Source organism: Megalops cyprinoides, chromosome 5 (assembly GCF_013368585.1).
Source record: "Megalops cyprinoides isolate fMegCyp1 chromosome 5, fMegCyp1.pri, whole genome shotgun sequence".
NCBI lineage: Eukaryota > Metazoa > Chordata > Actinopteri > Elopiformes > Megalopidae > Megalops > Megalops cyprinoides.
In genome coordinates, this window is record NC_050587.1 from 35,127,318 (window position 1) to 35,140,462 (window position 13,145).

The 13,145-nt window shown below is 48.5% G+C and overlaps 1 protein-coding gene across 1 annotated transcript in view; it reads right to left on the reverse strand.

Moving 5' to 3' along the window:
- The window catches only part of LOC118777879 (guanine nucleotide exchange factor VAV2-like), a 172,895-nt gene that overhangs the window by 50,248 nt on the left and 109,502 nt on the right, over positions 1–13,145 (reverse strand). The window lies entirely within an intron of this gene.

The following is a 13,145-nucleotide window of genomic DNA, read 5'->3' on the forward strand; positions in this document are numbered from 1 at the left end:
GAGAGAAGAGAAAAAAGAAAATGGGGAAAAACAGTCCCTTTGTGCCATTGTGAGTGTAATGAAGGCCTGTAAGTTAACGAGGACATTCGGACGCACTGTGTGTGAAATGCCCCCGTTGCCGCTGTAAGTGAACAGTGCTCTCGGAGACCCACCTCCCTGTTCGTATTACTGCCTAATTGCCGGGTTAAACATGGGGCGGTGCTTAAATTGATTGAGTGCGGCTACGAGTCACGTGCGAGTGGGCTTGCGGGGGCGTTTCTGGAGCCTTCCAGATGGTGCCGCGCTCATGCGGAACCGAGGGGGTCCTCAGAGCGTAATACGAGTGGGAAGGGGTGGGGTGGGGGGGCCTCCAAAATACGGTTGATTGTCCCCTTGCGGGCAGGGACAACACCAGGAGGACAGCTTGATGCTGTCAGTCAGCATCACGGGAAGGCTGCTTCCTCTCTCTTTCTCTATGTTTCTCACTCTCCCTCTCTCTCCTTCTTGGAGATGAAAAACGGTCTCTGCTTCTCTCACTCTGCACGGAACTGGGTTAGGGTTAGGGTTAGAATTAGGGTTCTTCCTCCCTCTTTCTCCCCGCTTTCTCTCTGTCTCTCACTCTCCTTATCAGGAGGGAAAAAAAGTGGACTCTGCTTCTCTCACTCTGTGCATGGTTAGGAGCATTTCTTCCTCTCTCTTCCTCTCTCTTTCTCTCTGTCTCTCCGCAGGTCATGCTGGAGAGCCCTGGGTAAGAGCGTCACAATGCGCCTCTGATTGCTGTGATTAGTTGGGAGGGCGCCTGCAATGATTACTCCCTCTGAAAACAGAGATATCCAGGTGAGGTTGCTGCCCTGTGTCTATCGGCAGTGTTGATGAAACCCCGCCCCCCTTCTCCCTGCTCCACATGCAAAACGGGATCTTTCACACCTGACCAACTTGCCACACTCATCATGAATGCCTCACCAATGCCTCATTTCATGCCACTCTTTTCACTGAAGGCTGACCCAGGCAGACAAAGCCCTTTCAAAAGTACTGAGACTGCTTCAGATTACAGAAAACCTGTGGCAATATGAATTTAGACATACTGGTCACAGCATTTCGGTGCTAAAACCACCTCTCCACTCCACTCCACTGCCCCCGTCACCACATAACTGTACTGGCAGACAGCGTCTGTGTAATTCTGCAACGTGATCCATGGATCTAAATTCCATTGTGGCCTTCACTTCTTAATTGTATTGTCATCAAGCTATACATTTATGAGCAAGGATATTTTGGCCTAATTTAATAAATGTGTTTTTTTTTATTTCAAAGAGCTCTAACATTTAACTGTGAAAAGATGCTTCCATCGCTGTTCTGGCTAATGGTTCAGCGCCCACTGAAATTTTGGGGGAGATGGCGTGCACTTCAGTTTGGCCTGTGCTTTCATTGCTGCCTCTGGGCAGTAAAATAATGAAAGTTCCAAAAAGACATCACGCACTCTTCGTAACCCCAGAAAACCCTGTGGTTGCGAACAGCAACCCTCTCAAACAGCAATGAGAGAGAGATAAAAATGCACAGGACAAGATTTGGTGATATGCTAACAATACCTCTTTAACTAAATGTTTATTTTAACATTAATATTGACACAAATTATATTATTACATTATAATATTTGCTTAGCAGACATCTATATCCAGGAAGAATTAAACATTGTGGCTTGCATTTTTTACATTTCAGCCTTAATCCAATGAGCAGTTTCCTCAAAAGTTCAACAGTGGTGTCTCTTAAAGAAGTCCAACTTACAACCTGGCCTGAGGCCTGTTTCCCTAACCACTAAGTCAGACTGCTGCCCAAATGGAACTGATGTTGATCAAAAATTCCGTCCAAACGCAACACGGCACTTTCCGCTCTTTTACCTTGAGAAAACAAAGACGGTTTATTGTTATTGATATTGTTAACTTTGAGTTTTGCACATTGACTGCAATTTTGTGTAAAATGGCAAGGAGTCAATCACTCTCGACTTACATTTTCTAAAATATGAAGCTACAGAGGTTTTGCTTGCCACAACCTTGCTTAAGTGTGCAACATTACGGGATTCAAACCTGCAACCTTTGGGTTATGGGCTTTGGGCTACGTGCTTAAGCAAGACTCTGTAATGCCACTCCGTAATGCCACACATTAAGTTTTGTTGGTAGAAGTGGAGGGTTCTCTCCCAATACTTAAACACAATACTGTAACGTCACTCGGCAGGGACTGCATTGCTAGTAATAGCAACGGATTCTCTTCCGTTTCTTAAGCACGGTTCCGTAATGCTACTCTGTAATGGCACTCTGGGATAGGCTGTACTGCTGGTAACAGTGTAAGGTTCTCTCCCGCTGTCTGCGTACGGCTCCGTAATGTTACTCTGTAATGGCACTCTGGGATAGGCTGTACTGCTGGTAACAGTGTAAGGTTCTCTCCCGCTGTCTGCGCACGGCTCCGTAATGTTACTCTGTAATGGCACTCTGGGATAGGCTGGGATAGGCTGCAATGCTGTTAACAGTGTAAGGTTCTCTCCCATTGGTTAAGCAGGGATCTGTAATGCCACCCTGGAAGGGACTGTATTCCTGGTAACAGTGGAAGCTTCGCTCCCAATGAGCAGGATGTGACACATGTTGTCCCTCTGTTCCCAGAGGGGTTGTTTTCCTCGCGGGTGCAGGCTCGGTGAATGAAAGCGATGCGCCTGGCTGATTCCCACAGCCGTCCCCTGCTTCCGCACAGCTGTGCAGCCACAGACACCATGCGCTCTGCACCTCCTCCAACAAGGGGGGGTCTAACTTGCGCACACCTGGGTTCCCTGCAGGAGTCGACCAACCGTGGCAACCCAGCGCTCCGTTATCAGCTCTTTCACACGGGCGACATGAGGATGATGATGTGAGAATCAACACTGCCGAACCACTCCCTGTTCCTGTCTGCCTGTCTGCCTGTCTTTCTGTCTCTCTGTCTGTCTGTATGCCTACGTGTCTGTCTGTCTGTGTGCTGTTCCAGCTCTTTTTTATTTGTGATCAATTTTTTTTTTATTGTTTAAAACAAGAAACAAAATGCTACTGTAAAGAATAAGTAGGAAGACAAAGTGGAAGTATTCATAAGACAATTATCATTCAGACTGGATAGTCTATATCACCAGTCTTCACCAGATTGAAAAAAGCAACAATCATCACAATTCAAGTCTTGTATTGAGTAAAATCTTCTATGTCTAATGATAAAGAGTGCCATGCCACAAACAGTGAAAGATTGAGCCTGATTAAGCCTAGCAGTTATACATACAAGATTGGCAATTTTCAGTAGACTATATCCAGAAAGATTTCATGCAAATGTCAGGGGTTCCAATCCAATTCTGAAAAATAGTTTTCTTAGCAGCAGTAAAACTAGTAAATAACATTTTTGTTGCATTAACCTCAGATTAAGATCTGAGTCATCATCTGCTCCTGCTCTTCATGTGCCAGGGGATGAGGTTTATCAAAACAGAGGAGTGTAGCGACACCATGGTAGCGAGGCCCCAAAATCTGAACCCCAGCTGAGCAGGTCACACCCACCCCACCCACCTCCACACAGGATCCACCTCCTCATTCCTCCCTAAAAAGGCAATATCCTTCCTGGAGAGGACTCATTCCTGACAACAGATGCCCTGAATGAAGCTACCTTGGCCCCATCCTTGCTGTTTTGCGAATGGGCCTAATTAAAAGATCTTCCCAACAACCACATTACAGAGTCATCCAATTATGCAGGTGGATATTAACCACAGCAATCTGGGTTAAGTAGCTTGGGTTAATGGTACATCAGCAGCACCCTGCCAGGGAGTCAAACTGGCAGCCTCTTGGTTGCTAAGCCAGCTTCTTACCACTATACCACACTGCTGCCCACCAAACAGGCCTGATTCTGTTTTCTCATCCTCAACCCCCCCCCCCCCCCCCCCCAGGACTGGCAGACAAGCATGGCTGCACAAGCATCAGCATGTGACAAGGAGTTAATTGCCAGATCAACAAAAGGGCATCCATGCAATATTAACAGCCCACTTGTCTGGGGCAGGATAGTGGACGTTTCAGCTGGGACAAGTGAGCTAATGTTTGCACACATGTGTCAAATCCCATGTTGTCGCCCCGGCAATGTGGGGTGAGCGCGGCAGCTGGCAGCTGGGGGCTGGTTCTGGCCAATCACGAGAGTGAATGATGAAGAGCAATGAAGACTAACTTCTTAATCAGGGCTCCACAACTCCATAGTGGGGGGGGGGGGGCTGCAACCCAACATATTTTCCAGGTCTCGTCAAACCATCAGCTTCCTAAGATCCAAGATGGGTGGGCTGGTTAGAGTGAAATTAAGTACAGGTTGCATACCTGGAACAGGTCTGTATATGTTGGTTTTTGTTCTAGCAAACCCCTTGCTGGGGACAGAAAACATAAGTAAGCTCTTCAGAGATTTTTCTTTTCCAGAAGTTAAAAAAAAAACAGGTTTGACTGATTTGCACTGTCCCCGAGCTCTTACACTGACAGGTGTTTAGTTTCAAGTAGCCAGGTGACCAATCTTTCAGCATTTAAAGAGTGATGCTTTCTCTGTCAATCAATCAACCAAAGCAGACAAAAGTAACCTCTTTCTAAAGGCCCTGGCAGACAGCACATTAGAGAAAATTAATTAATTAGCTGTCTGAGAACTTATCCATTTGATTAGTAAGTCCTTCAATAAATACAGGCCATTTATGCTTCACAGTTCGCAGCACACATATCTATTTCTGAAATAATGTGGCCTTCAGAGATCATTGGGCAGATCACGGTGAATGGATAATTAAGACTGCAGATCAATTAACAGCTCGTTACACTTTGGCGATGGCAATTTGGGCTGGAATGAAAACGGGAGGACGCTGAGGGGCCCCCAGGACCAGATTTGGGAGACCCTGTCCAAGAGCACCACGCAAACTGTCAGACTCTTAATGGTTATGGCTGGAGGCTTTCTCATTCTGTTTAATGAACTGGGAGATGGCAGGCATAGAAGCCCACCAGCAGCCTATAGGCAGGAAGTGCTATTCGCACCACCACCAATCAGAGTTTTAGAATGCCCTCTCTCACTGACAAAGGCAGGAAGTCATGGGAAGTCTTTAGTGCTGGTTGGGATTGCGATTTGGGAATTATTTTCACACTTAAGGAAATATTCTTAACTCTGCTGTTGGAGATTGAGCTGGTTTTCCACAGGCATGTTTTCAACAAAAATGAAACCCTGGGAACGTGGTTGGATGGGCACACTGCATATTCATAAATGAGCCCTGGAAAGGCCATCAGCTTGATGTGTGTTTGGTATCCTCACCTCTCTACTGCTCATTGGCTTCATTTTTAATAAACCCAAGGTGGAATATAAAACACAGCTCATTTTCAAACTTCAGCTAACATGATAGCATAAAATAACAAGAATGGGGTGAAACGTGGATCGTTTTTTTGGCTAAGTGCCCTAGGTGCACTTTAAAACAGCCCCTGCTCTATGAGAAAGTACAACAGAGGGTAAGTGTTTAGTAATATCCTGCCTTTGTGCATTTGCTGTATTCTTGTATGTGGGTTTCCTAACCTGTTTTCCCTGGGATTAATGTTTTAATGTACACTGACTTGTTCTGGTAAACTTATCCTTCATTTTAAGCCTCAGTGAGATGCACAGGTAAAAGGTAAACCTCTGATGATTGAAGAAAAAAAAAACCCAGCCATTTGTGCCTCTGTGCCGGTTTCCATTTGATGATCTACTGCATGTCTGTCAGATGATTGGCTCTGTGTCATCAGTGCTACCCATAATTCCCCTAGCGGAGTTCTCAGCAGCAGATTAAGGGATTTTGGGGGCACTGCCTGGCACACAGTTCAGAGCGACGGGGCCCTGCACCATGTCCCTGGCGCTAAACCAGACACCCACTTGGCCTGGAACAGGAGGATCCAAAAGCCTGGTTCTGTTAATTCCCCCTGTGACAGAGCTGTCATAGATGGTTCTGGACTCTGGCTCTTGGTCTGGCTGGCCCTCTGCCACATATCACCGATTATCCCATAAATTTACTGCACAGTTCACAAGCATTAGGGCTTTGACCTTACCCACCAGCTGATAGCACATGGTTTTCCAGCACAACCTGCAGTCAGATTAATTCATAAGCAGGGTTTTTTTCCCCCCCAAAGTGACAGTGCTCCAATCCTGATCCGACCCCATGGCACAAGCCCTTTTGCAAAGGCCGCGTGACCTAAGCCCAGCTCCACACAGCTGCTGCTGGGAGCGTTTCATCTCTACACGCTGGTGATAGGAAACACGCTTCACCCACTCCAGATAAAATCTTATTACAGCGCTTCCCAGAGGGCCACCTGTTTGTCATCCCGGGGAGAGAGGATTCTATTTCTCAAACGCCGCCGGTCTGTCCTGGCTCGGCTGCAACTGAGAAGCAATCGGCCCGAGAGCACCGGGACCCGTTTCCCCGATCAGGAGGCGAGGGGGGAAATTAGGAGTCAGAAAATGGTGGACAATAAGGATCTCTTTCCTCTGTAGCTGTGGAGCCAGATCAAAGCTTTCTTTCGGCTGCAATATCCCACCGTCATGTTTTTTTTTTTTTTTTATGTCCTGAAGAAGTGGCGCTAAACATGACGGAATTAGCGGATTCCTTCCAGGGTCGCGAGGACAGCGGCTGTTGGTGACGCTTCCAAAACCAGACATTCAGATGAGGACATGGGGTTATGTAAAAGACAAGGCACTCAGCTGGATAAGCAGAGCTGGAAAAGGCCAAAAAACGTCCTTTTGGATGTCCTGTGCAGCCCAGCGTTTGCTTCAGAATGCAACACGATCTCCTTTGCACACGCGGTCTTTTATAATGGAAATGTTAGCAGTGTCATAAAATGCACTGCTGATATAATATTCTCCAGATGCATAATCAGCGGGGTATCAAGAAGGCAAGTTTAATACATCATCTTGCGAAACGCTGTGTCTCGCCCAAAGCCATCTGCCTGACAGATGAACTGACATGGTAATTACGGCACTCCTAAAAACTGATCAAGGAATGGAGGTACATAAATGTATGACATGTAAAATCATAACATGTAACGTATAAAATTGTAAGCTATGCAAGTCGCTATGAATGAAATGGTGCTACTGATCGCCCAACACTGACTGTGGGACTGTGGATAATTCTCACCTCGAAAAAAAACAGGATAACAGTTCATCCATGCCGAACCATCTAAAACCCAGGCACAAATCTAATAGCTTGTTGAAACTGCACATTATCGTAAAATATTAGCCTATAATGAGGAAAATAAAAATGACAAATGTGAACTCTCTCAGTTCATTTTGGATGACACATCTGCTATGCAGATCATTTAACAGATACAGTAACTGCAGCACATGCAGCAAAACTGGCCTAGGTGTGTGTCTTGTGCAAACCTTACAGCTGAACATACATTACATTACATTACATTATTGTCATTTAGCAAATGCTCTTATCCAGAGTGACTTACATGGGTTACAATCTTTACATGTTACCCATTTATACAGCTGGATATTTGCTGAGGCAATTGTGGGTTAAGTACCTTGCTCAAGGGAACTGCAGCAGTGCCCCAGCAGGGAGTCAAACCAGCAACGTTTCAGTTATGAGCCATGCTCCTGAGCACTGTGCTACACTGCCGCCCTACTTTAAAGCAGAAATCACACAGTGTAAGGGGAATGCAGAGGGAGAATTCCAGCACCCAGCATCCATTCTGCCGCCGGTGCTTGTTTCAGCAGAAGAGCGGAGATCATCTGATCGTGATCCTGGTGAACGAACCTAACTCCCGCTCCTGTGCGATCATGTGCACAGCACGCCATGTGCGGTGGAGAAGGCGAGCGGCCTGTTTCCCAGGGAGAAGCGACGGAAGCTAATTCACAGGCCCAGTGAGAATATCCTCCCACAGCCCTGTGACTTTCAGGCTGCGGATCAGCTCTAATTATTCCATCCTGTGACAGCTGCAGCTTTCTGTGGCCGCGTCACTACAGATACCCTATTTACTGTGATCAGATATCCATCTCCTGCTGTCCATCTGTCCTCTGTCTGGGAGGTTCTGACTGGTAATGGGAAATTGCTGTCCAAGCTATGGATGCTTCGCTTTAGACCGCTCCCTTTTAGAAAGCCCATAATGAGGCAAATCAGAACACTTACATCTGCAGTAATGGCACTGGCATAAATCGGAAGCACACAGAATTAAATATCTGGTCATCATACACAGAATGTCTGTAGTGTCATCTGTCTACAGTCACCCCATCAACATGGTGGTCACATGGCGGCAAAGCCGGACCCTCTCTTTCTCAATGGAGAGGCATTCATGCGAATAACATGACTGTTACCCAGGGAAACACTGCACTGCATCGCAATTAGTGTTGTATTGTTGTGCTTCTTGCTTATTATTTCAGTGACCTCTACACTGAACAATAATGACACCCTCCCTTATGCTCACAAGAATTAGCCTTTGCCCCCTGAACGTGCTCGACGCCATCACTAGAGGGCAGTGTTCACTAATGTCCCAGGCCATTCACCTGGATGAGTGGCACATAGGTTCCCACACTGTGGTGGGTCATATCTCACAATCCAGCTTCTGGTCTTTGTCGCAACTCAGTGGAGCTCAATGGTGGGCTACTATCAGTGCCGGGAGAAGGAGCAAGAGATTAGCTATGGAATGACTAACCAGGGCAGGATTGTGCTGAGATCTGAGAGTGAGGGAACATGTACACTCACTACGTCAATGGAATAACCAGATTTTTATCAGTAAATCCATTTGCTTTTGCATCTGCGAAAATCAGCATCACACCCCTCTGTACAGAATTAGTCACTCCACATTCCCTGTGGCTTTATTTTTTTTCCCCTGGTGTTTCTCAGTCGTTGGAAGGGAACACAATGATGTATCGGGGAGGCGGAAAACGTTACAAGCTGAAATAATGTTGCACAGCTGCAGGCCATATCAAAACTGACAAGTCTGAAGCGCAAATCCAATCTGAGGGCACGAACCCGGAGATTTCGTGGCTAATCCCGATGTGTAGTGGGCCCAGCGTGTTAAGATCCGTCTCGCGCGGGCACCAATCGATGGTGAAATTGCTTCTGAAACGGCGCTAATGGGTCAATGACACGCCGCGGGGAGTGCTGGCTGGAAGAGGAAATCTATACGGCTCCGTCAGGGCCGTCTGAGAGGGAGAGGAAGAGGGGAAAACGGGCAGGAGTCACCGGGTGCACAAAGCTACCCAATACACCTGCGTGCGCTTGGGGCGGGGGGACAGTCCGCCAGGGAGGTAGTAGGATCGATGGGGGGAGAATGAGGGAGGGAAGATCCATTGTGCCCCTGTCGGACGGGGTCACTGCTCTGTGAGGTGGACGGTACCTGCGTGGTGGTGTGGGCCCGTCTCCACCTGGGCATGCTGTGGTGTGCGGACAACCTGCTCCTCCACAGCTGTGCCACTTCGCTCAGTCTTTCTCAGTCTCACCACTGTACCAAGACAGCTGCACAGGGTCTACGCTCAGAAAACCGGAGTCAACTCAGCAGGTGGGACATTACATGAAGCCTCGTTTTGCAGAGGTGCTGATGGGAAATGCAGTGCAGAGCTGGTATAAATGTGCTCCCCAGCCTTTGACAACGGACTTCACCTCCCATCAAGCACCACTGCAAAATGCTGCTCAAGGTTAGAGCCTGTGGGTCACAGAGCAGGACCAGGCTTTGAAAGCCAACAGCTGGATGGAGAGCGCCATGTTCTGGATCCATGAGTCACGACTCTAATCCTTTTTCTGGGACCCAACCAGTGTAGCCTCCTGCGAGGCACGGTACTTTAGCCAAATTATCTCTAATGTTCCAGCTGCATAAATGAGTCAGAGAATTCGCAGAGTGTGAAAACGCGGCAGCGAAGTCACTCCAAGCGTGATCAGCACTGCACATGGGTTCAGGAATGCAGAAAAATCCCGCTTACAGCCTAATGCCCACCTGACACACACAGACAGGAAAAAAAGAGACAAACTCCATTATTAAACGAGGCACGACAAATCATTGTCAAAGGCAGCTTTTTGCTTCTGACAGCAGATTTTGCACTGAGAGCCACGCGTGTTTTGAGCCACCGTGAGTGAAGGGGGTTTGCTGGTAAACAGGGTAATAAAACTGGGCCGCGCAGAGTCACTGGGGAGCCTGCTATCGCATCAGAAAGCCCGTGACTCAGCAGTCGGGAGGCTCCTCTGCATTTTTTAATGCCTTTATCATTTCTGCTGACGAGGCCGGAGCCCAGCTGGCTGGCAGGCCCATCACTCTTCGCTGAGCAGCGGCAGGTCTGGCTTATTTCGTGGGGGGGAGGATTCGCTGCGTCCCGGTGCCCTTGCGCACCCCCCCCCCCCCCTTCTGCTCCCAGCTTGCCTGGACCAGGTGCATTTACCCAGGGCAACCCACATTATTACTTTTCCACCGCTTCTACTGGAGCCGTTTCAGCAGACAGCGCTTGATTGAGTTCAATTCCAGGCGGAATCCGAGTCTATGACAGTCAGAACGCACATGGTCCTGAGCCTGCCTGGTAGTAGCGATGGCACTTAATGATCTCCCAGCACTGAATGTAGGACTGTGGATAATAGCAGGTACAGTACGGTGCCTATGCTGAACCCTCTAAATCTAGATACAAAATGAACAGCTCATTTAAACTGCCCACTGTAATAAAAAACGAACCGACAACAAGTGAAACAGGAATGACAAATGTAAAACTCTGGCTCGTCAATTCTTCCAGGCTAAGGCTGTGCATGGGAGAATCAACGGATGCCACCAGCGCATTGCACATCATAAAAAAGAGTAAAAAATGAAAAATCAATGGGCTAAAATCACATTAATCATCAATGAATGCGCGGGCCACCGAATAAAATGTCAGCTCTGCCTGCGTGTTATTTCCAAGATGAGAAGCAGACAGAAACAGGCGTTTGCATCAATGGCAAATTTCCTGTCCGAAAAATCACTGCGCCGCCCTTATCGGATTCAATTTTCCCATGATCCCTGCCTCTCCCTGTGTCTTCAGACACTGACACTCTGCAGGGGCTAAACATCTCTGAAACAGTCCCATAATATTTCAGACAAAGACACTTGTTACTCTGAGCTGGTGAGCATCAGCCCTGATGCATGAATAAAATGATGCCATAGAGAAGATTCAGAGCTGCAAATGTCCCTTTATTGCTGTCTGTAAATCACACAGCTGGAAATCGCTCTAATAAAGCCATTTTAATACTGTGTACATACTATATGAGCTGAGAGGCTTTGAAATAGAATGCAATATTGCAGAACAACAGACAGGACAATTGAGTGAATTGGTGAGATAAATAAATGGGGATGTGGAGGGGTGTGTGTGTGTGTGTGTGTGTGTGTGTGTGTGTGTGTGTGTGTGTGTGTGTGTGCGTGCATGTATGTATATGTCTGTGTGAGTATGTGCATATGTGTGTGTGTGTGTGTGTGTGTGTGCACATCCTTCGTCCTGGGAGGGGGACCTGCTGAGAGGGAGAGGGAGTGCGGGGGAAGATTCGGCAGGGTGCAATGACGAGCCGCTGACGGGGAGATTAGTCACCGCTGAACGCGCGTTTGTCCAGATGTTCCGCTATTTGTTTATATGAAGGTAGCGATGCGTGTCAAGGTCACACACACTCATTTCACCCTCGTATTCCGGGAGACGTGGCCTGCGGACAAGGCCGGGCCTGTCACCGAACTCCAGAGTTTGCCCACTCTTGCAGTCCACAGATATTTCATTCTGCTGTTCCTCCCGCTGCAGGGATGAATCACCTGAACCTCGAACTCATCCCAACATTTTCAAGGGCTCCGGATCTGTGGGAGATGGTCACGTAGGACCATGGGCCTCCCATGTGCGCGAGCAGGCGGGGCTGAGAAAGCCGGGGCCGAAGGGCCGCCGCCAGAGCTAAATGATACGAGGAGCAAGACAAATAACGTCCTTGAGAGCCAGGATTCCGCCGTTTATTTCTTCTGCTATCTGCGGAAATGAAAGATAAATTCTCCCTGCAGATTAAAAAAAAGGAGGAGAAGAAAGAAACAATATGAGAGTTTTATCTCCGTGCGGCAGTGTTTGAGAGACGGCCGGGGCGCCCTTCCGCATGCAAAAACTTGCACACTGTAATCATGGGAATGCCCCCCCCCCCCCGCCCCCCCGTGGCCATTTCCCAATTCCTCAGAGATGTCCCGTTGAGGGGAGGCGTTGGCCGGGCGTCCTGTTCGCTAGAAGGTTTTCGGGCTCCACTCCTCCTTCATCTCCGGCAGGTTTGCCACACCGGGTAGGACAGGCGTGTGGAGGCAGAAGTTACGAGGGAAACTGCGTTCATTAAAGGAATGGGCTCGTGAGTCTGACCCTGCAAGGACAAGACGTCCTTCGCCTGTTGTTTTATCCGAATCCCCCGATTACTCACTGTAATTTCAGCCCCTGACTCAGACACTCTCTGCGGCCCTGCTGGGGTCTGAGGAAATGGTGCTCGTGTCCGCATGGAAACCTACGCCCACGTTTTGAAGGGGGTTTGTTCCCGTACCAGCTGATGTTTATCTAATGAAATAGGGTAAGGGCAATGGGGAGTTGCTGGGACAATGGGGGGGGGGGGGGGTGATGAGAAGGGGGTACAGCACCAGAGCCAAACCCTCCAAACAGCAGTGGGGCAGATGCTACACACAGATGTCCCCTATGTCACCGACACACACATCTGCCCAAAATTGTAAGGGGGCAGCTGTCCCCGTGGGTACAGAGTGCTCCTCTCTCCAGGCTGTGGGGAATATGGGGAGGGGGATGGGGGTGGCTGAGGTACATTCACATCCACAAGGTCCCTGTCCTGGGAGGAGGTCATCTAAACACCACGGCCAAAACCCCCTGAAGGCCTGGCCCTTTCAGAATGCCCGCTGGCGTTTAATGTGGAGGTAATGGCCTGGTATTCACACTCCTTTTCCCCCAACAGAAGAAGAAAGAAAAGGCAAAGCCCGAGTGACAGCCCCCCCCCCCCCCCCCCCCCACCGCAATTGCCTGCATCTTTAATGATACCCGCCTTGGCGGTGAGCTCTTTAAACGCCGGAAAGCCACGCATCCTGTTGGAACGACGCCCGCTCACCGCAAACACGGTGCGGCTTGATAATGGGGTAAACCAGGAGGGGGAGCCTCCTCCGCCCCCAATGAAAAACGAGGCT